Genomic DNA, 25,473 nt, shown 5'->3' with positions numbered 1-25,473 from the left:
TACACTACTTTAACCTGTCAGAGGTGTTAATATATACATACACACAAACCCGCGGAAAGTAACTGATGAAGGATTTGGCATTTGACAACTCTCAGCATACTCAGAAGTATTTTTGTTTATTTAAACTAATGGAATGTCATTCACTCGGGTTGTGATCGGGGACTGAGTGAAATATGGGGGGGGGGAATGATTGTTTACCTTTATGAGATTTTTTCCTGGTTTTAACAAAAGAACTGAGTTAAACTTTTTAAATTTAATTAAATTAAATTTTTTTTTAAATTCCTGCCTCAAGTGTATTGATAGTTGGCGATTTTGCATTGGGAATTCAGAAAGTAGACCAGCTTAAATAAAAAAAAGTTTAATTAATCTGAACTGGTCATAAAGTCTAAGTGGCTACTGTTTGCCAAAAAAAAATATCCAAACTCTGATATAATAACAGTCTTATGTCTGTAGCTTAAATTACTGCCATTTCTGCTTCCTTAAGAGAAAAGCAATTGCTGCTATTATCACTAACTCCCAAAAACAGCTTAAAGTCAAAGGATTAAATAGCCAGAGCAAGACTTTGTGTCCTCATTTATCAGAGTTTCTAGTTTTCACTTAGATTAAATCTGTCAATGTAGTTTTGTGTTTTTCTGTCTGGTTTAATTTTTTTGCCAATTCCCTGACTTTTTACTTCAGTTCGCTCCTGCCTGGCCATCAGCTCCACTCCATTCACCTGTGTTCACTTATCCTCAGCTGCACTCATTCACAGTCACCCTCCTCTCGATTTAAACTCCAGGTTTACTTTACTCTTGGTCAGATCCTCTTCGTTGTTACCCATGGTTTCCCCTGTCAGTTCTTGTTCCTGTGCCTGTGAAATGTTACAGTCTGGTTTTGTTATTTCTTAGTTTTTTTTTTTTTTCAAGTTTAGTTTTATGGTGTTCAAGCTTGGCTGTGTTTTTTGTTTCAGTTCCAATTAAACCAAGCTTAGTTTCCAAAACATTTTTGCTTCCTTGCTCCTGCTCCATATCTGCACTTGGGCCCATCTTCCTCACCTCCACTACCGAACCGTGACAAAATCACTTCCCACCAACAAAATGATGAATTCTTAAAGCTATAATGTGTAATATTTCACGGACAATGAATGTCTCCATGTCGCTCCGCCATTTTAAAACTACGGGATTTGTAGAAGCGGAAAGGGCGAAGCTGATGACATGTCCTTCTACAAATCCCGTAGTTTTAAAATGGCGGAGCGACATGGAGACATTCATTGGGGTGTTACACTGTAATGTACATTCGCATGCTGAATATAAAGAATATAAGAACACTGCACTTTTGTGATGGAGGTAATTAATAACGATTGAGGTAATACTTGTGAATGATAAGACTCAAATTTGTTAATAGACAACATGAAATATTACACATTATGGCTTTAAGAAGCTGCTGCTAAGAAAGATTGTTCCCCAACTTTGTTCTGAAGACAATTTGACAAAGAAGCTGCCCTTGTAATTTCAGTCAAAGTTTTGGTTGTTTCTGCTTGTAGTTTGTTTGTATGTTTTATCACATCCTATTCTTGTAAAAGGAAAGCCACAGATGTGCAAAATTTCCAGTGGACATGGAGCAACAGAAGCATTTTATGTTTTGGCTGGAGGTTTGCAATGTCAGCATTTCATAGGAAATAGGCAAAAAAGGCTTTGAAAAGCTGCATCAGCATCAGATATGGGCAAAATCAAAAATCAATGTTGTGTTAATTTAGAGTGAAAATATTATGTGAAAAGAACTATGAAAGCATTTAAAAAGCCATTAATTCCATGTTTGTATTGTCAGTGAGCCATCATAATAAAGCAATCATTTTGCACTCCTCAAAATACCCATTAACACCAGCTAACATCTGGCTTTTGAGGTCAATTAGAGTGCAAAGTGTTTCATCCTTGTCAAATCACACTGCAGTAGTCGTGTGTATTTTTTTGGTTCCTGCTCCAATTTGTATAGATGGGAACGCAACAGCTGGTTGCACATGCTCATTTTCAATGAGGGTGCTGCACTCTGAGCCGCTAGAGTGAGCACAGCTTACTCCTGCTGTACAGAAACACATGATTATTGACTGTAACGTCAAATAGATGAGACTGATCGATCTTGCCTGTCTGCAAGACAGCTAGCAGCTCACTTACAGTCCTGTGTGTGGCTGACGTCCGTAGTCAAAAAACAAGTCTCACAAAAAACGGCTCTTGAACTGTAAGATTTGTACACGTTTTTTGGTTTATTTATTCCTCATGCTGTCTTTTGTACTGCAGCAAAGTAACTGACAGGTTCCTTTTCCTCTGAAGTGGCTGACAAATTATGTAAACAGGAGCAAGTAATGAAACAAAACAGTGAAAAATATGGGGCATTAACCAAAACACAGAGCTGAAAATGGATAGATAGATAAATAAAATAATTGAATAAAATAAATTTTAAATTAGCTCAGAGCCAGATCACAATTTTCATTTTAGTTTATCTGTTTGCTTGTATATTTGTTAAAAATGCATAATACATTACATCAAGTGTATGGGAAAAATCTATTCTTTATGAGGTTCATTTAGCATTTTCTAGAGTTTTAGTTTTGTTGACAGGGAGCTCAAATTTCATTAACAAATGTTGATGAAGCTTCAGTTGCATTTGCGTAAGGAGGCTTATTTTAAAGTGGCGTTAAAACACTCTGTTCTCTTTGTAATCTTTCTCTAATCTAAAGAATTTCAGCAACAGTCCTAATCCTTGGATCAATTGATCCCTCTTAACCAGTTAATTGTCTAATTGTTTAAATCCAGACAGAGAATGAGGAGGCCTACATCCTCTTCCACCACTTGAAGTGCTCGCATGAGGGCATGCTCACTGGTCATTAGTCCCATTGTCCTAAACCCAAAACAACACCCACCCAAAGGACCCGCCCGCACCACCAACACAACCGCGAGCAAGCGGAGTTATTGTAAAATGGAAGCTTATGTTTGGCTAATGAGGCTCAGCTGTCCAGTCAGTTTCACTCATGTGCATCTCCTAATCTAGTGATGGGTCTGTGAGGATAAGGGGGGATTTCAGAGGCGATACAAACAGACAGATAGCAAAGTGCGTGGCGGAGGACTCGCCCAGGATGCCAGTGTTCAGGGTGGGTGACAGTGTTATTCCCTGCCATCTGTTTCCCAGGCGGCGGTCCAACAGGACTATGTTGAATGCACAGGCATGAGGGAGTAGGGAGCAGCCCACCATGCCACAGGATTGGCATTGCAGCATTTTAAATTAACATAGCCGTGTGTGCCAGCCTCCCATGTCCGTTTGGAGAGGCAAAATTGGTTCATTCAGGCTGCACAGAGATATGAAATAGGCTCTCTTACACTCAGACTGCCCATCTGTCTATCGTCTGTCTGTTTCATGTATGTGGCACTCTCTCAATTCAAAGAGGACTGGTACAGTCACAATTTGCTCCACATTTCTGAGATATAAAGTTACAGCATGCAAACAGAACGGAAAAAAATGCAGATTTTTGAATTAGTACAACTGTTTGTTGTTCTCTCTGCAATTCAGCTCAAAGCTGTCAGTCCCTGTGCATTTCCCATGAAAGCCACCTCAACGCTCTTTTATGGAGACAAGCGGGATGGTGAACGGCATCAGTGTTTGGTGACACGGCAAATGGCATGGATGGCATATCATTTTCTGTTTTGGTATGTTACCCAAACAACAAAGGAATGTTATGAGAGCAGTAGGGGTCTCATCGCTCAGCCTTTTATGAGGAGACCTCACAAAGACTCGAATCAGTCTTCCTCTCTGTCTCTGCTGTCACCCTCAGGAAAAGTGAGTGTGCCGTAAATCACCTTGGCAGCTCTGTGTTTTGAAGCGACACATTGCCCTTAGCCAGCGTCATTTTATAGGTTATTTCACTCCAAGTTGAAGAAGAAAAGCCTCTGAAATCATGTATCCTCAAATGTTGATGTTTACTTGAAGTGGTGAACCAAAGTGGGGATGAATGGAGAGACATACACAGAGAGACTGCCCAGAGTTCACTGGAGAACCTCAATCCAACCTTTGTCCACAATCTGAACCTTGAGGAATTCAGCTAATTCTTTTACTATGGAAAGCAGAGGCTTTATTGCATTCTTTGAGGATGTGAACCTGAACGTATACGTTAACATACATTAACATGAGCTTTTTGTACAAAGATTTACTTTGTGTGGGTGCTCATGGGAGAGGTTTAGAGAGAAAACTGTGTTTTGGTTTGGATAACTCCTACAGAGAACAGGGCTATGTTCTGGGTGTCAAAGTACAATGATAACGAAACTGAAAACAAAAAACTCACTTGTAGTGAAACAGGATTTTAAACTTCAGAGAACCATCTCGTTTTTCTTTCACTGTTAGGAGTTTCTTTTTGATTTCATCCCAAAACATTTAGTCACAGAGATAATATGACATGAATGCGTGCATGTTTGCATGCATAAATCTGCACAAATCCCAAAACAGACTGCTCATAAGCTCCAGAGGGAAAGAGCTGGATTATTTCTCCCTGATGCCCTTTGTTTGAAGAAAAAGGTGTTGACTGACAGCTGAGCTCCAAGACCCTACTCAGCCAGGGTTCAATGCGGATGCCTGGCTAATGAGGTCGACTACAGGGATTATAATCAGGCAGGGAATATTAGTGTTCTCATGTGTCAGTCAAGATGGGAAAACCTCCCAGTGCTGCAATGCTGAAGTGAGATTTTCAGCTTCCGTTTGGTACATATTTACCATACAACAACACAGAGCCAAGTCACAGCGTCCTCAGGGTGGCTTTAAGATGTCTCAAGCCTGCGACAGTTAATGGGGGAAGAATTTATGGTGGGAAATCTCACCGTGAGTCCAATTCCAAGAGTGCAGTCAACACTGAGGGCGCTCCAGAACGTACAAATTATCTCCCATTGGCTTTTTGGCAGTAAAATGTGGCTGTTTTAACCTTGCAGTATTTAACCTCAAAATAATCATTCAGCCAAAGGTAGACTTAAAGCTGGGACTGAATGCCCACTTTGCAGTGAGATGTATTAATGAGAATCACGTTTGACCCTCTCCAACCTTTGTGGCACTCACCTCTCCCTCCCTGCTCAGGTCATTTTAAAGAGCAAAACAGAGAAAGAGATGAGAGATGGAAAGAAAACATTAAAAAGAAAGCACCGACGCACAAGAGCGATGTGACATATGGAAGCCATCACAGGCATGGACTCCCATCTGTGTCTGCAGTCGTGGCCTGCTGGCACCCACTAGTCACTGCGCAGGATGGGAATAATCCAGGAGAGACGATCCGTGGAATTGTGATAAGAGGAGTCACAATCCCTTGAGGATAAGATTTGAGTGGTGGGGTGAGGGGAGGCAGGGTCTGCCAATGGAGGTGCAAAAGCATGCTGGCTTCTGCAGAAAACAGGTGCCCAGACAGCTCAGTGGGATTCAGCTGGGTTAAGGAGTTTCTCACGTTTCTGCCTGCAACAAACACCCCATACATGACTGAAACTTCAGCACTTCCACTTCCTTGTTTTGCATCAGTCTGTAACAAACTGTAAATATAAGCGACACATTCCTTCACCATAAAATTTAAACAGTTTTTAGTCTCTGGCAGATGTTCCTATCCTGTCCAACAGCAGATTTATTTCTGTTTGAATTGCAGTGGCAGTTTTTTGGCAAGAGTAAGAAACTGTAGTGAAGCAAAATGAGAGGTGTAATTGAAATAGGAAATGGGGTTCTCATCTTAATTTACATGTTTGCATTGTTGGATTCGCCTAAAGGAGTGAATTAAAAGTGTGTTTTTGTAAGCCTCAGCTTTGAAAGGAGAGGTAATTTGGGAGTCTCCTGACCACATTCTTTCAAGTTTCATATCCTGGTTCACTGGCGATGCAATCAGCAAGTTGAATGATATTCTCCCTGCAGACATGCTCCATTTTATTCTTCTTCTTGAAGTTGCAACATGTACAATCACTCAATCAAGAAATGATAAAAGTTCATGCATGACTGGAAAGATTTCGGTTGCAGATTATGTTAAATTAAGCATAAATAAACTGGGGAATTGTTTTGAGGTTTTCAAAGTGTTTTCAGCACAAATGTCTTTTTCTTTGCTAGACCTCGCTATCTGGTGCAGTCCAAGTTTTTTGTTGGTGAAAAATTTATTGTAGAACGGTAAATTTTTTATCACCCCATTTCAGAGGACCCCCTGATGGTAGGCTGTGGAGCTGTATCAATCTGAAAGCAAATGCCCTTTAGCATCTCAGCATGCACGCACACACACAGAATTTTCACACTTTTTTGCAAAAAAGAAAAAAAAAAGCTTTTTTCTTATGCAACTGGGTGATATATGTTGAATTTCAAGCAACAGAACAAACGCAACTTGTGATCTTGTGTGACAGTGCGGTCAGGTCCCTCAGGTCCTCAACCTTGCACAACTCATTGCTGCCCTAAGGGCCACGGAGGGCAGGACCCTTCAGATCTAACACCTCACATGCATGAACACATGGGATTTATTAGTGAGTGAACCCATGTGGTTTTGCATGCTGACAAAAGGTCTTGGGCTTTGTCTTGAACAAAAAAGAAAAGTTGTAGCTCCCTGCCTGTTTGCTTTTGTTCTTCTTTACCTGCATTTCATCTGCCTTCCTGTGGCTCGTCCATCTTCAGAGCTGGAGGGAGTCTTCTCAAGCTTGACTAATATGGTTCAGATAGCGTGCAGGATGATGATGGGGGAGCACCTTGATCTGGGCCATACCTTGTTTGTTGCGGTGGCTTTAGCTCAGCCGATTCAACTCTCCTTTTTTCACTGCTCACCGCCGCTCTGCCTCAGAGATTCAGTCAAATGAACAAACAGCTGCCTGACCTCTTTTCAGCCTGGTTGCTGTGCACTGGATCATCAAGATAGAGCGTCACGTCGGGGCCATCTCCGACAGGATGTTGTCCTCATGTCACTGTGGTCAACGTTACTTGCCTCATCTGCCGGCCACTTGCCGGTAAACTTGCTGTAATCAAGCTCTTTTCTTATCATCAGGAAGTTTTTCCAAAGGAGATATTCTTTGTTTGTCTGTTTTTTTTTTTTATTCATATTCATTTCCGAAGACAACATCCTCTGGCGGGGGGGAGGAGGAGTGTGCCAGTGCTGTTTGCCGCTGGAGGTGACACAGCATGCTGTGGTACAGTAATGGAGTCATCCATCAACAAGCCCCATTAAAACACCTTGACAAGCCAGCTGGGGCCTCTCCAGTGGCCATGGTGACCAGTCTAAAGGTTGCTGTTTGTTCTTAAATTTCAGCTACAGAGTAAAGACATCAGAAAAATAGAGCTCTTAATTTGTTTAAGCTCTTTACTGTTGTGTTTAGACTTATTCTCTCAACTGTGTGTGGAAGTGTCCATTATGACTTGTTTGTGGGGATCTTCGTGATTATTTTTTATTGTATGTTTACATATATAGAACTGAAATTACTGTATTGCCAAGAGAAGTAAATAATTCACTGGCACCTGCTTATATGAAAAAAATTTGAATCGCCTTGTGTACGAATTGTGCTCTACAAATAAACTTGCCTTGCCTATTAGACTGACTGAGTTTTGCAGCAGAGTATTGCTCAATTCTGTGAGTCTCAAGACGCGACTGAGGGGTTTAAAATGGTTACTATAAGCCGGGCAAATCGATGTGTTTGTCCAGTTTTTCAGGGAACATCCTAAAACTGCCCTGATTTAAAGACGCCAGTGAAACCAGTTCATTTTTATGACCAAAGCATTCTATGACATGCAGCGCAAATTACTGTAGGGTCGTAAAACAAAGCAGACAAGTTGATAATCAGAAGTAAGTAATTTACCAATGATATGGGCATAGCTTGTTGCTGCAGCACAGGCCACATAACAGCTCTCTCTGAAATTGGTTGTTTTATCACTCATGGAAAACAGAAACATACAACAACCTGCTGTAAGCCTGTGTCACTGTTGTAAAGTTTCTTTTTCTGAAGACAAACTAAGTTTGGCATGAACTGAGAGCTCAGTTGAGTTAATGATCCATTAATCTCCATCAGCAATCATTCTTAACTCGTGCTGTTTATTCAGCTGAAAAATAGTTCTTTCAGTCCTTTTTTTTTTACCAATGTTTTTAGCTTTTGCTTGCTCTTAGAGCTTCTTGGAAAAAAATAAACAAATGGGTTTTTTGAGTTTGAGTTCAGACTATGCACTGTAAAGGAATGACACTTCACCCTGTACTTTTACCCTAACCCTTACCATTTTGACATGTTAATGATGTGATATGAGTTTGAAATATGTACAAATGATGTGCAAAAAGTGGCAAAAGTGCTGTGCTATTAAAATGCATTATCATGAGATCATGTTGAAAAACAAGGTCCTGAAAATGAAACCCCATGTTGTATTCAACTCTTCACAAACTGTGGAGCAGCTGTTCCACTGTTTTCTAAACCGGTTTCTTTGCAACATCATGACAGATAAATGCACGATGAGTCAAGTTCCTAAACAGAGATGACAAGGTTGCAAATTTTGCCAATCACCTAAAGGGATAGATGGAAATTGTTCAAAATTCCAAGGGGAATCACAGCCTGCTGCCAAGAGCAGACGAAGATTGTGGATCCAGGCCAGTAAAAGATAAGACTGAGGTCCTGTGAGTGCCACAGCCAGCAGAGTCTCTGCAGTGCTCACTCTGTGTCTAAAAATGCAATATAAGCATAAGGATTCACCTGCATTCAGATTTTGAAAATGTATTTATCTTTTTTAAAAACATTCAGAGACCCTTGCAATGATGTGAATCTGGCCACGCAATTACTCAAATATATGACGATTAGTTCAGTCTGTGACAGTACCTGGAACATATTGCATTATATCTTGGACAGTGGCATTTATATCAATAAATCCATCATCATTAACTTCAAAATTTCACTGTAATTTGTGTAGTGACAATAAAGGAATCTTGAATTAAATCTGCAGTGAAATTGACGCTAGTTTTGATAGTGAGAGAATTTAGATGTCTTGTACATTAGGTGTAATTTCTGTTAAATTTGGCAGGTTCTAACGTTTAACTTGTCATGAAAGTTATTACATATTGAACCCAGTTAAAATTAACTTTGGTACCATGCTACTGATAGAATCCAAAAAAGATATCAAAAACAACCAATGTGGAAAAAATGGGTAAGATCAATCAAAACTTTTGCTAGCCTACATTTTCCACAAAATTATATTAAAACTCTGAACTATTAAATAGTGTTCCATGATTGAGTCAAAAATCATTTCTAAACAATGAAAATCAACATACAATCCTATGACTGCCAACCAGTTTTGCTCCATGGATGCACGTGCATACAGTAATGTCTGAATACAAGAAACCCGTCCAACTGAAGTGACATGCTGTGGTTTGTGCATTAAAGAGTCGAACTGAAATAAACATGGACAATCACTTTGTGTCTGTCAAATACAGACAAATTCATTTTGTCAACGAATTGTCAATACTGTGACAAACTAACATTATGAAAACAAAATGATTACGTGAATGCTATTTTATCACACCTGAAGTCTCAATTGATGCGATGAAGCCAATAGAACAAATTCTAAATTCAAATGATAAGATTTAAAAGTAGGAATTTGCATTTGTCGCAGGCAAAAACTGCTTTTTCATGTTCTTGCTTCTGTTTAAAAGCTTTGTTGTTTGTTCCCTGCACTTTCAGCCCTCTTAAGTATTCCCTCACACCGAGATAGAGCAATTATGTGCAATTTCAGCTCTCAAGCGGCATCTTCAGCAATCACCATGGTGATATTTAAAATGTGGTTAGAGTCAAACAACACAGACGAAGTAGGTGGTAATCCGTGTCCTTTCATGCCGACCACTTTTTGTTCACTTGATGTTTAACCAGTTCATGAACAAATACAGCCATCGTTAAATCCATTAAATTTATCTCAATTTTTTTTCTTCTGCTTTACCACATACACAAATTGTTAAACAGTCATAACAGGATGGCTTTGAATGATTGTTTTCTCTGTTTGAAACAAATACTGAATCCCTAAAGCCCTCTGGAGGAGTGTATTCCTGTGGTTTGGGGCTTTTATTTTTATTAGAGCCAGCTGAAAAAGTCCCAGTTAGCCTCCAGTGTATAAACTACCTGCAACCAGTGATCAGGATCCTATTCAGAGGACTATATCTCCTCCATCTGCGGCATGTCGACAGGCATCCTCCTGCATTCCAGTCCCTTTGTTTGTAGAGGTAGGGGAAGGACATTAATGAGTCTTCCATTGACTTAACATCCTTGGAAAGTCCGCCTTGGCCTCACACCTGCTGCCTATACCCTGCTGGAATCTCTGCTCCTTCGCTGTTGAGGATGTGCAGCCTGGAAAAAATGTGGGCCGCCCAGCGAAGGTAGCTCAGCATGCGTCGAGGAAACGGCGAAGAATGTCAACCTGGGCATCACCTCAACATCCACCAGGACAGCCAAGAATGCAGCCATTGTTTGATGGAAATGGGCTCTTCATCACTGATATTGAGCACCTGTAGACTTAATATACTTTCAAGATCCATTGTGCTGTTGTTGTCCGTGTTTTGACGGGGGCGTGAAGGCAAAGGTCAGACGGTTCTCTATGATGACAGAAGAATGACTAATGATTTATTATTGTTTATAAAAACAATGAAAAACTATGTGTTCAGAAAGATTGCCAAGACAAACATTCAGCCCACATTTGTGACAAGTAATATCCTGAAAATATATAGCCTGATCCTGAGAAACTTTCGGATATGGACAGTGACTAACTCAAATATGATCCATTCATCAGCCTGTATGGTCCCTGAGGCTGATTTCCTTATGATATACTGTACAAAAACATTTGAAGCCTCTCCTATGATGATTTTTCTGGTTTCACTGCCAAAAGGCCTTTGAGCATCAGTGCTGACGACAGGCAGATGATAACGTATGTGTCCGCCTGTTCTATGCATTGGCACCTTTCCTTAGCCTCGCCACACACAGCCACTTTTTTTTCCTGAGCTACAACAGCTGCTACTGTACATCTGATCGGTATGGATTTATTTAGTCTCGGTGGAAATAACACAGTCTAACCTTAAAGAGTTTCCAAGTGATATGGATCAAATCTGGAGCTACCGGCACCTAAATCAATCCAAAGAGTAATTCAGTTTGAGAAATGTGCAGGTGTTTACAACAGTGTTTAACGATTGCAAGGTTTAAATGGCAGTAACAGCCCCACAGACACCTGGTCCTGTGATCTGGAGCAAGTTTTTGTTACGAGGCCAAATAGACCCATTAGGTTGCCTCCCAAAGACTCTGACAGGTCCTCAAAGCTCAGGATGAGGCTAATACCTGAAAAAAGGGCCTTCAGATAGATTGGCTTTTTGAATTTTTGGGTTACTCATGATTTAAGAAAATACATCTAAGAACATTCCTTGTTTTTATTCACTTTGAACTGCCTGTACCTTAACATAAAAGACATGCTGTCTCACTGCAACAAGCATGTAACACACTGCAGGCTGTCGCCCAAATTGCTTAAAGGTTAGACATACAATCAGGAAGTTCTCCATGATGGGTTGCAGCAGCTCTGCAGGGAATCAGTTGCCCCGCTGTTAATGTGTGTCATCCCTTCCCTTTCCTCCGTGACCCCAAAACTCAAAGAGTACCACACTGCTGTGCTGCAGTGATGACCTGGAGAATCTCAGAGGGGCCTCTGGTAGATTTATTAGCGCCATACTTTTGTTTACTCAAGGCGTCCAGCTTATTTTTGCTTCACTGTTAGAGACTCCAGGTTGAGATAATGAATCAACGGACAGGACTGAAGTTATAGATCCACAGAGAGCTGTTCCAAACTGGTCACCTGGTTTCACCATTTTGTTCACAGTGATTTTGTTACTTTTTAACAATGTTCTTTTTCATAAAGCTCACAAACACATACAAAATACTGTATATATAAAGGTCTGTAACCATGAGATAAACTCATGATTTACTACTTATTTCTTTCTTCCTTTCTTCCTGTTTAAAGAACAGGATCTGTCAGGATTTATTTTTATTTTCTTTCTTTTCAGATGCTCAATGTCGAGATGATGTTGTTAGTGTTATAAATGTAAAATGCATAAAAAAGTGAATTAGCTACACTTATTAGGGTTTGAATTTAATATTTTGTAATAATTCATATAATTTCCTTTTGGGATGAATAAAGTATTTTTTTATTTAATTTGATTTTAATTTAATTTCATTAATGCACATGCCTTGGTCTACATGTTACAAAATACATGCTTTTATACAGCGATTTTTCACATTATCTATTCATGGGTCAGGATTCCCATTATTTTACATAAATTCTGTCTAACAGAAAACATCAACCAAGGAAAACGCTGCCAACTCCCAACAACAACCAAGTTGTAACGATGCTTTGATTTAGGACAAATATTCCTACTACACATTTTCTGGTTAGACTGAGCTAGGTGAGTTAGTTATATTGTTTGTTTCATCTCCAGAAATTGAATGTAATGCAAATCAAATGAACTTTTGGTTTGTGTGTTTGTTTTCTTTTCTTTTTAAATATGAGAGCAGTATGGATTCTGTACAGAGGTCCTAAGAGTTTGACAAATTTGACAGAATATATCATATATTCATAAAAACAAGACAAAGACTGGTTAAATATTTGAGCGCTGGTTAAAGCTTGGTTCGGTCATTTAACATGACCTCCATCCTTGCAAGTATTTACATGCTCAGAAGGGGAATCAAGTTGTTGACTGAACTATGTCCGACACAACAACAGTGTGGACGTTGTGAGAAAACATTCAAGATATTTTGCGGCTTCAAACTTTCTCCGTGGAAAGTCATCGTAGATTTAGCTGAATTCACAGCACAGATGTTGTCTTTAAGTTATTTGAATGGTGATTTTTTTCAGATCGCGCTTTTAAGAAATCCAGATTTTATTAGAGCAGAGCGACAGTCTGAAAATGCTTTTAGTGACCCCAAGTAAACTCGCAGTCTTAATGGGCTGATTTTCAATCTTAATTTTGACTCGTTTAGCCGTCTGTCAAAAGTAACAGAAATATATGTGAATGACAGAAGCTTTATTGGGAATTGGACTGTATTCATATACTTTTACGCTTTACTGATTTTGCAAAAGGATGGATTTTGGAGCATGTGCAGAGCGCGTAGACCCATTTCAGTCTAGTTGCACGTTTAAATGCAGGAGTGATTTCAAACCCCAACTGTGTTTTCTGGATGTGTTAGCCCGGTTTGGAGAATTTGATTTCATAAAAAATTGATAGGGTTTACATGTTTGCATGCATTTTTAAAGCCTAGTTTCAGTTTTAGAAGCACAATTTTTTTTTTTTTTCAGGTGTGATGTTAAGCATGCTAACTGATATCTGTAAGGAGCTGGCATGAAAACATCCCTAGCTTCAACAGACTCCCATTCAAAAATCCTTGACTTGTCTCTTGTAATATTAGCTTAATTTTTCCCACATGTCTCCATGGTGTCATTAGAATTCAGTATCTGAGTACCAGCTATTTATAATATACAGTGTATGGTGGCATTGTTGCAGCTGTTCAGGATTCACAGAGTGAACAAAAAAACAGAAAACTTTCAGGTCAGCTCATTTTACAACACCAGAGACTGCAGTTTAAGAATTTCGGTATCTATCTTTCAGTTTAGATCTTCAGGTTGGATGAATCAATGCGATACTTGGACAGACTGCTTTAAAAATTGTTCCAACTTGAGGTTCCCCGTTTCCTTTCTGTGGTGTCACCAGTAGGATCAGTTAACATCGTTTAGATTGAAACTTGAACCATTGACTTTATTTTCTGTGACATTTTATAACATTATATGCACAAATTGACTAAATGAATAAAAAAAAATAGTATGTGGTTCATGAATTAAATAACTGTTAATATGTACTGGTATATAGACGTGCATATTACCAACTCAGCTGCTTTTAACACACACTACAGTGCACAGTGAAAATGAGTACACCCCTGTTGAAAAGTAACATTTTGAACAATATTTTAATACACACACAAGTTATTCCCAAAACGTGCATAGAGTAAGTTTAATACAACATCTGTTCAGCCTACAACAGAAAAGAAAGGTCAATAATATAACTTAAATGACATATTTGTCCATTTTTGTGAAATTATGCTGGTGCAAAAGTGAGTACACCCCTATGTTAAACTCCCTGAGAATGGGCCGTGTTGGCCCGAAATGTCATGAAATGAAAAGGCATTAAAAGGGAGGTCATCGTTGTGCGTTTCATCCTTGCCTTACATTGAAATTTTACATTTTGAGTCTGCACCAGGCTAAAAGAGACGTGTGTGAGATTTGACTGAAATCCTATGGAGAGTATCATGATCTGCTTCAGTAGTCAGTACATGTTGACAAGCATGTTTCTTTTGGTGAAATTCAGCTTCCTACTGTTGATGGCATCCATACAGCCCCAAACCGTGTCACTCCCACTACTATGCTTGACTTTAAGCATGGGGCACTTTTCTTTGTACAAATCACTTTTTACCACCACACATGCTTGACACCATCGAAAGCAAATTTGAACTTTTCAACAGGGATGTACTCATTTTCACTGTGCACTGTATAAACAGTACAAAAAGGGGTCTTTTTAATATGACGTCCAGCATGCAAAGGTACATATAATCATATCAAAAATATATATATATGTGAAATTAAAGCACAGTTCAGATTCTTCAATGATCCACTTTATTCATTTTTCACCTTATGAATCCCAGCAGTGTGGCATTAATGAAGCTGGACGCCTTGAGGTACAATACACTCCCTGTTCCTTTCTCTCATTTAGATATTTTGTGTTATGGTCGGCTTGTCGGACTGTCAGGGGTTGGCAGTTTTTAAACGGAAGTATAAGTTTTGTTCAAGGTGATAGTGCCTGGAAATGTGGGCTGGTATAATCACTTTAAAATGTTAGATAAGGGTACGGTGAAAGGCAGAGCTTGGTAATACCACAGCTAAAAATAGAGTTTGTCATCAGAGCTGGGAGAAGAAGGTGTTCGAGCAAACAGGCAGACTGAGCGATATGTTGACTGAGGTCAGCCTGTGCGTGCCGACACCAGCGGCTCCATTTTTCCATTGGTCACTGCTTGACACCCATAAAAGTTCTGCACATGACAGGGGTACAGGCGCGGGGTCTCATCTCACAGAGGTTTACTTTTTATTCTCCCTCTACGAGAGGCTTTAAAATCTGTCCCTACAGACATTACATGGGCTGAATTTCACATAAATTCTATTGTTCTTCCAGACTGACACGACGAGTTAGGCCAAATGAAAGGGTTCAGTTTGACTGTAGTTTTTAATGCTGTGCAGTGTGTCACTCCACATTAAATTTTTGGTTTGTGGGATCATTTAGAGCTTTACGTTTATATTAAACATCAAATAGATGAATTTATGGCTCTTTTCTGTTTTTACTTTATTCTAGAAAAATAAAGAAAATGTTCCGAGAGCAGTGACTCATCACGAAGATGAAGATTTCATTTTTACTCTGAGGGGATGTGGCTTCACCTCCAAGTTTGCACACTTTATTTGGACATGGCAGCCTAAAGTGTAAATAATTCTTTCAAACAAGCAAAAAAAAAATATTTGTTAGCACTCGTCCTCATCACCCCCCTTTTTTTTCAAATATAACATGAAATAAAAGCAGTTCATGTACTTAAAACTCTAAGTGACAGCAGCCTCAATTCTTTTTCACCATGTGCTGGGGCACAGCTTAACCCCAAACCAGTGCTTTTAATGGGACAAGTTGACTGGCCGGCTTTGACATGCAGCCCTCCCTTTATAATGGAGGTCAGACCCTGCTATGGTGGAGCGGTTTACAAGTGTCAGAGGCGAAGAGGAATTTGTGGAGACAAGGCAAAAGCCCCTTGCAACTGAGAGGCGTATGCTTTTTTTCAGCTGCTGTCCAGTTGTGTAAAAAGCCTTTTTTTAAAGGGTCAAGTGGTCAAGTTAGGCACCACACTAATCCTTTCACAAGCCTATTATAAGTCCCTGAATGTGTGGACACGAGCCGTGCAATATTTTAAATCGCGGCTTTAGCTCTGGATATACTCTGTTTCTGCAGCCAGCACTGGTTTTTTGTGTCGTAAATCATTTTGTATTTAATGCTCCCTCATAATCTGAATGAAAATGTCATCACAGATGGTTATTGTCAACATCAGCAGGTCAAAGTATTCACCCATGTAGAGAAAAACCTAAAATTTCCCAGTTTTCTTTTAATGTACTCATTATTTGTCCCGAATCGCCAAATCTGGTTTAAGTTGTGTGTTTCAATGATTTGATATCTGTTGGATCATTCACTGAAAAAGCTGATGCAGATATTTGAACTCTTCTCAGAAAGATTTGTTGTAGCTTTGATCCTCTGACCTTAAACATCATGAAACCAAAATATATAACTAGACCTTTACTTTATGATCAGATACCTGTTAGAATATAGACTTTCCTATTGGCATTATAGTTTATGTTTTGTGCCAATACATAGCAGTTTGCACAATGTCATGCTCAACTAAGATGGTTAGCGAAGCATGACATCATTGCTGTTGTGAAGATGTTGGTGTTTTTTACTATTAGTTAAATTACTTAATTAGTTTAAAGGATTTCTGTGCTTAAGTATAACCTCACGGAGCTGCTTGCATCACTGTAAAGTGTTAGGCTTGTTTGACCACACAGCACACTGGAAAACATCAACAAAAGTGATACAATTTAGGGATGGGACTCTCTTAACTCCTCATGATTCAATTAGATCACAATTGAAAGGATGGCAATTGGTTAATTAACCAATCATCATCTTGATGCAATATTTTTTCTATACAGGATGTCTTTTTTTTCCCACCATGTAAGTATTTACTACTTTTAAAGCAAAGTATTAGTATTGTAACAGTTCATAATTTATTTACTTTTAATTCATTTTATTAATAAAACAGTTAGAAGAGATATGCCCAGTTAACAGAAAGTTATTATTATAGAAAAAGGACCAAAAGGAAAAAAATATATTTTTATGTAAAAAAAATCAATTCAGTCGTCAGCATATTCTAATCTCAAACCAATATTCTTATTTTATGAGCAATGAGCAATACAATCACTCATTCATTGCACTTGTTTGGCAATATGGCACGCATCACATGTTAGATCTATCCTACCTGCTTTCTTAAATGACTCTTGGTCTATTTATAGAGTGAGGGGATCATTGTTACAAAAAAAGCTTTAAGACTGGGGAGTTAAATCTTGGATCCAAAGTTCCCAACATGGCTCAAAAGTCCTGCTTCTCTGACTGAATAAGAACACAAACTAATGGCTTCTCTCTGAGTGCATCTTTACACCACCGATAAGCTCACCTGGCAGAACAAGTATTTTAGCACGAAATACAGCGATACAGCACCTTCCCACAGGGCTGCATGGAAATGTGCACAGGTTTATAGCACATGTTTAGTTGTGCTTAAGATCATAATCGATGTGAAATGAAGACTAAACAAGGTTTCATCTCAAAGAACTACTTATTTTTCTGCAGTATTTTCAGAATCATTTACTTTAACTTTCTGAAAGTGGCTGTTTCGGTCATAGGTTGCCATCACACTTTTTGAACACTGCTCCACAAATCAACATCCCACAATTTCTGCACTTTGATTGTTTCACAGCTACATTTTCTACATGTCGACAAACGTTTATATGGCAACTTTTCTTGTGAGACTTGGATGTATCATGACTTTAAAGAGATATCACAGTAAATTGGGCCGATTCTGGGGGGGGAAAAACTACCCACTTTAGATAAGGTGATATTTTGCATCTGTCAACTGGAATGCAATAGATAGATATATAGATCTGTAAACATATATATCTACAGATCTATAGAGAATATGGAATATCCCAACCCTTATGATTTTCCTTTTCTTTCCTTCACGCTGTAGTTCATTCATTACAAGGACCCTAATAGGATGTTCTGTCCAGCAGTTGCCTTTTTTCCTTCTATATTTTGACCCAGTCTCAGAGAAATCTGTGAAATGGTCAGGAAAACTTAATCTGTTGATTCTTCACAGACATGATATCTGCTGCTTTTCATGCTACTCAGCACAAAAATAACTACTCAGAGAAGTGTCGGCGCACTTCGTGAAATTCTCCAGCATCGACTTCAGTATTAAATTGAAACAAATCAGCATTTAAAGATTGGAACAGTTTGATGGTCAAGCTGAAGAGCTGAGTTTGATTCCTGTGCTGAGTGCTAGAATTTTACAGCAACGTAACTATTTCATTCCTGTTTTAGGCATTACCACCTACACGGTTAAGGTAAGAAAACATTGTAGTTTTCATTAAAACGGATATGTATCATATCTTTTCCAGGATGACTGGAGTCCTGCACCTTCTGGTCTACACACAAAACATGTTCGACACAAGAACCAGAGTTCAAGAACCTGCTGAACTTTAAAAGTGAAGCCTGATGGCACAATAGAAAAATGTAGATTTTGTGTTTAACAGCCTGAATGTTTAATGTGTAGTGAGTGTTTCCTGTTTTTGACATGAGATTGCGCAGTATAGTTGTGTTTTCGGACAACTTGACAATCTCTTCTTGTTGGTCTTTTTTGGTCAGTCGCTTAACAATAACTGTCTGTATATTCAGTGTATTTAAGTATTCTTTGTTCAATATGTCTGCCATTTGGTTATGATGCAAAAAAAGTTCAGTTTAAGTTTTTTTTATTTTAATCACATGAAAGCAGCTCTCTGCTGGAGGGGAAGATTATGTCGATAAGACTTATGGAAGTTAAAGAAAGAAAGAAAGTACTTGTGCAGTGGACCAGAAAACAATGAACATTGAGCAGCTGAATTAAATGGCAAAGTTGGATAACCTGTATGGATTCATCAGTAGATTACACATTGTAATTTGATCCAGTGTAATTACTACAATATTGATTAGGGCAGACTTGTGGCTCATTAACCTGGACACCAAATGCTTACACTAATTTCTCATCAGATTTGTCCTCTTTTGCTTCCAACCTGCTGTGTCTAATTTACTTTAACCTTTTCCGTGATTAGGAGTTTTTGGGAAAATATCCAGCTGTAATCAAGCTGCAGGAATTGAGGCATGTAATGTCTGTTTGGGCTCCAGGAGCACGTATTAGTGTATGATCACTCTACCATCCGAACAGATTAACACAATGCCATTCTTCCATACACAGTAACATCCTATGTAATTAGAAAGGAGCAAATTCCAATGTATAATTAATGATACCAGCTATAGATGTTGTTAAACAAACAAGCCGACACAATGACAGACTCACTGACTCACACACATACACACACACACATAGGATGTCCAGCCGTTAGGAATCTTTGTCAATAGGAAACAACACAGCGTGAGCCGGAGTGTGTCCCCTGTACCCGAAAGCCACTGCGCGTTTGAGCCAGGTGCTTTCCTCTGTGTATTTTCCTGTTTACTGTGTTAGCTGCCTGCTTGTTTGGGCGCTTTCTTTGGGTCCCTGAAGTCAATATCTTCCTGTGGACCAAGTAGCTCTCGTCTGTCTTCGGTGGTCACCGGACGTCATTAAAAATGCTCAAAATATCATCCAGGGGAAGTCTGAGGGAGTCTTGTGTGCGGAGCATTGTTTGGAAATCATGCTGGTTTGAGCTTTTGCTATTTCTGGACCAACAGAGCTGCCTCCTGCACATCAACTGTATTCAACTGTAAGAAGTAGTTATTTCCCTCTGATGCCTTCATTGCCAAATACAACAATGCTTTTTCCAAGGACTTCCTTTAAGTGTAAAATCATTTCCTCTCTACGGAGTGACAGCTTTATCAGTGACTAAATTTTTCTTTCAGCACAAAAGAAAAACAAAGAAATTCTTTAAGGTGCTGTGTAAAATTGTTACATTAAAAAGTGATGAATTGAATTTGTAATTTTGTGTTTTACTCACAAATCACTGGTTTGGCCCTGAGTCAGACATCTAAACCACAACTGGATGGATCATCGTGAAACTTTGTTACGCTCATGGCCTCCCTCAAGATAAGTTTTAAAGAGCAATTCGCATCCAGTGATTTTAACATTCATCATCAGGGGATCTCTTTTTATATCTCGGTTTTTGACCAGGTGGATTACCCTCATTTGTACTTTGCTTGGAGTGCTTTCAAGTAATTGATGAGCATGGTGAAACTTTGCTGAACATCTGCATGGTAACATTGCACTTTTACAGCAGTAACTACTGACGGAGAAATGGCCATTAGAAAGAAAACTAATGCGAGAACTGTATTTTTCGGTTTAGTTATTATCACAAGAAAAGAAAAAAAAGCTGCCAACATATTTAATTTGTGAAGTTTTAAAATCCACAGTTTCAGATTATGATAAATTAATCAATTTCAGTGTGTAACGCAGCATCAGCTCTGTCGACCCTGTCAAGACTTTTATTGCTGTCGGGTCGGTCAGTGAGAAGATTGGCTGTCCAGCATAGTGAATGAATTCTGTAATAAGTCAATGTTTGTGTTTTTAATTGTACAGAAACATTTATAGCATCTGCTCGATTCTGGTTCCTAGTGATGAAAGAGAAACAGATTAACTTAGAAGCTAACTATATGCAACATTAGTTAATTTTATTCTTTGTTTGCGCTTTGAAGCTTTAAATCAAGGATGGATGGATCTACACACCCCAAGAGCTCCTGTATAGATTTAATTTGCTGTCATGTGACATCATCAAGCATCAGGCCCTTTTTCAGATATTATTGTGTACAGCGTTTCCATCTTACATACCCACAATCCATCAAAACATGATACATTGCACTTGTTCATAAATACAAAAACATACCAGGTCCAAAAGTAGGTCTATGTATGTCTGGTGCTTAAGAAATCACACAATAATAAATAAAATCCTGTAAAGAAACATTTTGGTACGTGGATCCATCTGTTATTTTTCCATATAGCTGTCATTTGATCCTTCAGCCAGTACAGATGGTTTTTTGGATGTGTTCATTTTGTCTTTGGCTTTCAACTACAAATCAAACCTAGCTATAAATTTTGATGTGAAACATGACTTTCTGGTTCATATTCAGTGTCTCTGGTACTTAAAGCAGCACTCAAGACTGCATTGTTTCACTTGAGGGCTGCTTTCAGTCTGAAAGATGCTAAATCCCGTTCTGTTGAGTCCACACTTTGCTATCATATTTGGGATTACACTAAATCATCCACATATCCACCAACCTTTCTCAGTCTGATTGCTCATGGCCTTTTCAACCTCACATTGTGATATTGCTGAGATTTGGTTCTCTGAGGTGGGTCACTTCTTGGTTCTTTACTGCATACCCTTTGCTTTAATGTATCACATGTCCACATTAAAGCTGTGTCTGCATGCACATCCCAAAACTTTGATGCTTTCGTGCAAACCCAAGACAAACACTGTGATAATGAAGGATTAGTCAGCTTTCGCAGAATTGCTCTGCTGACTCTTACCGTATCATATATTCTCCCCAGGCCTTTATCAGGCCTTTATCGTTTGAAACCTGCTACTCTAGCACTCATCTACTGTACTCTCCACTGAAATGTTCTCCTGCTCGCCTGCATCAAGTCGGCTTATTCCCTCAGCAGTTTGGAATTTGACACCCTGAGAGTCAAATGGAAGCATGGCAAGTCTCCCTTGTGAGCGTCCAGAGGCCAGGAGTATTGGAACAAGACTCTGTCACTTCGCACCAACCACACACTGTTATCATCCTGCCACCACCTCACCAGCTGCACTTGGATCAGCCAGCGTTTTTTAGCCTCGCAGAATGACAGCAGCCGGTGTCCTTGACAGAAACACCAGATCCACCTTGGCAGTGGAAACGCATACAGAAACTTGGAGAGGGAAAGCCAGAGGTTTTCTATTTCTTCTCAGTCGTCTCTTGCAAGTGAACACTGACCTCAGTCTGTGTCAAACAAAAGTCAGTCTCATTTCCCAAAAGCAGCCTTTGAATGTGGGCATCATTATTGCAAAACAAACCACAAGTATTATGTCTTTAACATCATCTAACCATGAAATTGGCCACAGAACAAGACTAGTTGAAAGTAATGTCATGAGTCAGAATTCTTTGATGGTTCACCACAGAAGCTGAGCTGTTAGTAGGCATTACTTTGGAGTTTAGTCCAGGCTTGTTTTAGTTTTTCAAAGTTATCTTTTTCTCTTACTGATTTAAGTGTAAAATACTTCTCACATTTAAACTACTTTTTTGCAAAATTCTTCAAGGATATTAGATTCTTTCATCAAACACTTTCTGACACTTTACATCACTGTGCTTCTTCTAAGCGGTACAGTATTTTCAGGGAAGGTATTCCTGGGGGTCTAAGGTCTGTGGAAGGGAGCACATTGCATGTGAGGGTCTTGTTAATGAACATAACTCAAGCATGCCACAAAGTTCAGCAAATTGCCTTAACCATGCTATCTCCTAGCCTAAAAGTCGATTACATTATTAAAGACAGACTTGATGAATTGCAGACTTTAGGCATTTGTTCCCCAGAGCCCCACATGCTGCTGTACTGTAAAATGTGATACCTCTTCATTAATCCCACTGATTGGAGCGTGGCCCAGTAGGATGTATGCAGTTTCTGAGCTGACTTCACAGCTTTGCACACACACACACACACACACACAAACACACACATCTGTTTAGTTGTGAGTACATGTATGCATGTGCGTTTACATCTAAACACATGTGTTCTTGTGCAATGCAAGTGAAACATTGGTGCCTGGGGACTCACACCCCTCCAGCTCTGAAAGCATGAGTGGGTGATTTGAGCACCAAAGGAGAAGTCTTGCATCCATCTCATCTGACAGCTCCCGACCTTCCAGTACTCCCAGTATTTCTCACTATCTCACTCTCTGTTACCTCACACATACGTACACATGGACAACAAGCATGTGACCTACTGCAGCATCAAAGCCAGCCAGTTCATTGATCTCCGGCTGAATTGACAGGCAATCACACTCAGGACTCCAACTCAGCTACTGGCCAAAATCTGCTGTCATCCTATCTGCATTCTTGCTTTAAAGTTTGGAGTCCAGTTATATCATCTCATCAAGCCTGATTAAGAGGAGGGGTGTCATTTGTCTTAAGTTGCCAGAGAAAAGAAGGACTCCTCCGTGAGTTCTTCTGTTGAGGGGAAGAATTTCTGCACTGGTTTCTTTTCTATGAACTTTGCTTGTATCTGCTCCTGGGATAGCAATGCTGTACCGTCAAGTATGCTGGTTGGTCCATCATTTTGGCCCCACTTTTGTCAGCCCCCCTCATTTCTATGATGCAGTAGAAATGCAGACAAGCGTGTTAGAGCTGGGACAGAAATGTAAAAATTAATAAATAATAAAGATAAATGGGGAAATAAATTGCCAACAATTAGAACTGTTTTAAAGAACTGTTGTACAATAAATATCACACACAAATAAAATGTAAAGGGAAAATGGCATAGAAATAATAGTTATTTAAAAGGTAAAGAAATGAAAAAGAGGATTACACAAATAAATTAATGAATAAATAAATAAATCGATCAATAAAAACAGTTGAAAATCAACAGATTTAATAAAAAAAAAAAGGGGTGAACACAGTTAAATGAATGAAGTTGAAAATGATCTGTTGAGCCATTAATATATTTTTGTATATTTATCTGTTTACTTTGGTTTTCCTCCCCCGTGCTGAACAGTTACATCACACTAACTATGTCTAGACTTTCTTGGTCTCAAGAGAATCATTTCTAGACTTTTCTGACTTCAGTGATTTCCTAAACTTTTCTCTATCAGTACCATGAGGCTCAGCTATATGGTTTTTATTTGAATATCTCACCAACAAGCTCTCTGTGTCCCATCTGCTTTGTTTCTATAAAAGCAAATCTGAAGAAAACGTTTTAAATTTTGCTAAATAAAAGATGTGAATCATGTTTCCATCAAGCGGTTTGAAGCATTATAACCTGCAGCTTGAATGGATATATTCTAGGATTTATGCCACTTATGCCATACTCTTTGTGGAAAGCTGGTCATTGTTTCAAGAGAAAACAAAAAAAAGCAAGTTTGGAGTTCACCAGAAGTTACTGAAGACTGCCCAAATATGTGGAAGAAAATGTTCTGGTCAGATGACGAAAAATCTTGTAATAATCGATAAAAGCACAATTTGTGGCACAAACCATCACCCCAAGAACACTTTTCCCATTGTCAAGCATGGTGGTGGCTGCATCATACTGAATGGAAACCCAAAGCACACTGCTGAACATCTGAGTGTTTTTTAAAGAGAAGGATTTAAGGTCCGGACCTCAAACCAATTAAGAATTTGTTGCATGATTTAAACATTGCTGTACCAGCAGATCCCATCCAGCTTAAAGACCTGGGCAAAAGTCCAAGATGCTCGACGTGCCAAATTTATATAAACAAGAAACAACACCTAAAAGAAAAAGACAATAATCAGTTTGTGATTTATACGAAGACTTTTCTTTAAAATACACATGAAACACGAATGAAAACACAACAATAGTCACGGACTGTGTACACTTTCTGGGTACCTCTCAGTCAAAACCATAAACTTATTCCTCCCTTAACCAAGAAGTTTAGTGCCTAAAACTAATCAAACAGCTACTGACAACAGAACAGAAATCAGAGGCACGAGGTGCTGAAAAGCCAGATCTGTCAACACCAGCCCACAACTTGTTCATATATCAGAGATTTTACTGGCTTTGACAAAACAGTAGTAACTGGCAACATAGAAATGAAAACAGGTTGCAACAACAGTTTCATGAACTGGTATGAAATTTGCTGCCAACATTGACGTCCCTTTCAGGATTAATTCTTACCACTTTAGCTCAAAAATTCAATGTGCTGTTTCTCCTCTTATTTGTTACCAAACACCTAGAAAACAAATAACACTCAACTTCAACCCTGTCTATTTGGAATTCATATTCTCCTTTAGGCTGCAAGCTATTTATCTGATTTATCACCTCAAAAAAAAATATCCCCAAATTAGGCTACTAGCAGCTGCAAAACTTTGAGGCCAAAATGAACAATTCTGGACCCAACGGATAAGAGACACTTGGGAGAATTCTGAAATACAACAAGTCTATTTATCCTTGTCGTCACGCTCGAGTTGGATAATAAAAACTTTTGAAAAAAGTTGACAGTTTTATTTTACCTAATAAAAACTGTGGATTGGGCAATAAATAACAGCCTTATGACATGAGTCGCATATGTTATTGAATATTCTCAACTGCAAATTTACTATATTTGATGAAAGAGAAATCAAATACAACAAATTTCCCGCTGGTGCCAGCTGTGTTTTTACAACAGTTGTGGCCTTGTCCCAGCACACAAATCTCCAGAGTGGAAGAAGAGTAAATAAATTGTTCATGACACACTGCACCAGAGCTGAAAGATATATTTTTTCACATATTGCAGGGGTGGAATTAAAGTTAAATGTTACCAACTATACAATATTTTTTACATTTAGTCCTGTTTACCAAATGTGACAAGGACAAGCAGGGCAAACATTACACCTGCTAAACATCAGCTTGTGTG

The sequence above is a fragment of the Odontesthes bonariensis genome, chromosome 13 (assembly GCF_027942865.1).
Source record: "Odontesthes bonariensis isolate fOdoBon6 chromosome 13, fOdoBon6.hap1, whole genome shotgun sequence".
NCBI classification, from domain to species: domain Eukaryota; kingdom Metazoa; phylum Chordata; class Actinopteri; order Atheriniformes; family Atherinopsidae; genus Odontesthes; species Odontesthes bonariensis.
The sequence above is the reverse complement of the archived record's forward strand: the minus strand, read 5'-3'. Positions refer to the sequence as shown.